Genomic DNA, 2,811 nt, shown 5'->3' with positions numbered 1-2,811 from the left:
GCAAACTGATATGCAATTCTGCTGCATCTACGGGCTGACAAAAGTTATCAAAACTGAACAAGTCACTATGAGACAGGTTCAGCTATAAACTGAGCTTGCTGCCCACGTAGAAAAAATAGCATAAACTAATACTAATCCAAGATATATAAACAGTAGTATGAACTAATACTTTAAAAAAAAGTATGAAGAAATACTTGTTAGGAAAAAGCGAGTATGATGAAATACTAATAGTATGAGTACATATACGTACATACTTTTTTGAATGCATTATATGTACATACTTTTCAGAATGCAGTATACGTACATACTTTTCAGAATGCAGTATACGTACATACTTTTGAGAATGGAGTATCTGTACATACTTTTCATAATAGTGCATACTTTTGTTAGTAGATTTAATACAGATTCGCCTTTTGTTCCTATATGCTTGCCCCTAAGAGGGACTTTCCATCAGTCTTGTACTCTGACTAATTGCTGCATGTATCTCCGATCCTAATCTCCTGCATCTTGCCGTTGCTTGGCTTCAACTCGTCTCCGGCAGTCACAAAATTCATGGTGCTGTGCAACGTACGCCGGCGATGAAACCAAGGAAAGAGAGGCCATGTACTGCGTGATTGTGATTTGGGCCTTGTTTAGATCACCTCCAAATTCAAGTTTTTTCGCTCTTTCTCCATCACATCAATTTTTAGACACATGTACGGAGCATTAAATGTAGGTAAAAAAAATAACTAATTACACAGTTTGGTTGTAAATCACGAGACGAATCTTTTGAGCCTAGTTAGCCCATGATCAGACAAAGTTTGTCAAATACAAACGAAACGTGCTACAGTGTCCAGATTACAAAAATTTGCAATCTAAACAAGGCCTTGTATTAAGATCAGATAAATAGAATCAAGAAATGAGTATATATATGTACCAGCATGCAAGGCAGAGGTGGAGAGGCATACAGGCGGGCACACGCCCGCGCGGCCGCCGCCGAACGTCTGCTCGGCGTGCTCTCCGATGAGAGGTGCGGTTGTTGCCAAATGAATGCTAGAATCTGAATCCACCGTATAAAAGCTGCTGATTTGAGAACTCAAGAATCTGCATTACAGAAAACAAGAAATCTGTTCAAGGCGAGAAAATTACTATTATAGGACGCGAAACAATGGGCTTCGTTATTATATGACTTGACTTCGCTAAAACGATATTTAAAACGTTGTTACTTTGTTTTATATGACATTTGATCATTTTAATCACTTTTCTCATTTCAAATACATGTATTTTGTCATAGGAGGACCGTATTGCCCTTCGTCATATTTACATAAGAGTGGGCAGGCAGGTGCGTGGGCTGCCTGGCTGCTGCCGCCGCCGCCTGGCCTAGGCAGGCTGGCTGCCGCCACCGCCGCCTGGCCTGGCTGGCACGTTTGCCGCCGTCGCCGGGGTATGTCACACATTATTAAAATTCACAAAAATACAGTAAAAATTTCCAGAAAATTAAAGTAAAATTTTAGGCATATAATACAATATTAAATACACATGAATTCATCTCATGTCATTCCAGGGCCAGAATCTGGGGGATGCGCATCAACGCCGCGCTGCTCGCCGCCGTGTACCGCAAGTCGCTGCGGATGTCTACGGGCGCGCGCCGCGCGCACGGCGCCGGCACGATCGTGAACTACATGGAAGTGGACGCCCAAGAGGTGGCCAACGTCACGCACCAGCTCCACAACCTGTGGCTCATGCCACTAGAGATCGCCGTGGCTCTCGCCCTGCTCTACACCCACCTCGGACCCGCCGTGGTGACCGCGGTCGCCGCCATCGCCGTGGTCACCGTGGTCGTGGCCTTCGCCAACAAGCTCAACATCGAGTACCAGTTCAAGTTTCTCGGTAAGCGCGACGAGCGCATGAAGGCCATCACCGAGCTGCTCAACTACATCCGCGTCATCAAGCTGCAGGCGTGGGAGGAGACGTTCGGGGACAAGATCCGCGACCTCCAGGTGGAAGAGCTCGGGTGGCTAGCCAAGTCCATGTACTTCATGTGTGCCAACACCGTCGTGCTCTGGAGCGGCCCGCTCGCCATGACCGTGCTTGTGTTCGGCGCGTGCGTGCTGACTGGCGTCCAGCTCGATGCCGGGAAGGTGTTCACGGCGACCGCGTTCTTCCAAATGCTCGACGCACCTATGCAGAGCTTCCCCGAGGCGATTGCTGCTGTGACGCAGAGCAAAAATAAAGTCAAGAAATACACCAAATGTCATCTAAAACAAAGTGTCAATATTAAGTGTCGTTTTAGCGAAGTCAATGATTGGAGTCCTATAATAACGAAGCCCGTTGTTTTGCATCCTATAATAACAATTTTCTCGTTCAAGGCGGATGCATACAAGAAAAGGAAGGGATCACCACAGATCGGGCTGTTCCGATCCAGTCTAGGGGGTGATCAAAGGACGACGGGAACACCCTACCGCTAGACATGAAGAAAGATCGACGCAGTCCGTGGTGTTGGAAGGATGGTCTAGATACCTGGATCTGGATCACGGCGTCGTTCATTGGAGAGAACAGGGAGACGCCAGCAGCCCAGACGGTGGCCACCTGCTTCCGCTCCATGCAGCGCCAGGCCGACACCGCCCCTTGATGGCGAGATCTGCCGTCGGCCCAGCGTGGAGAGGCCATCGCGGCTGGGTGGAGGGGACCGGCCACCGCGGACGGGCGTGGAGGGGATGGGCCGCCGCCGCCTTGTTGGAGAGGCTCCGCCTCCCCTGCGTGACCCCGCCGGTGGGGGATGGGTGCGGGGGCCGCTGCTCGCTTTGAAATATCTGGCTACCTATGAACGGC

The 2,811-nt window shown here is 49.2% G+C and overlaps 1 long non-coding RNA gene across 2 annotated transcripts; it reads right to left on the bottom strand.

Moving 5' to 3' along the window:
- Positions 1-316: 316 nt before the first annotated feature.
- Positions 317-2,811, bottom strand: LOC136457924 (uncharacterized). Of its 2 annotated transcripts, none has more exons than XR_010759847.1 (3): positions 2,500-2,811; positions 917-1,083; positions 317-606 (listed from the first exon to the last, which is right to left on the bottom strand). It is a non-coding gene; the product is annotated as an uncharacterized lncRNA (long non-coding RNA). The 2 variants fall into 2 exon arrangements; XR_010759846.1 differs by having other exon boundaries at positions 948-1,083.

This window comes from Miscanthus floridulus, chromosome 6 (genome assembly GCF_019320115.1).
Source record: "Miscanthus floridulus cultivar M001 chromosome 6, ASM1932011v1, whole genome shotgun sequence".
Classification (NCBI taxonomy): domain Eukaryota; kingdom Viridiplantae; phylum Streptophyta; class Magnoliopsida; order Poales; family Poaceae; genus Miscanthus; species Miscanthus floridulus.
Note: the sequence above shows the minus strand (reverse complement) of the source record. Positions and strands in the feature narration are given on the sequence as shown.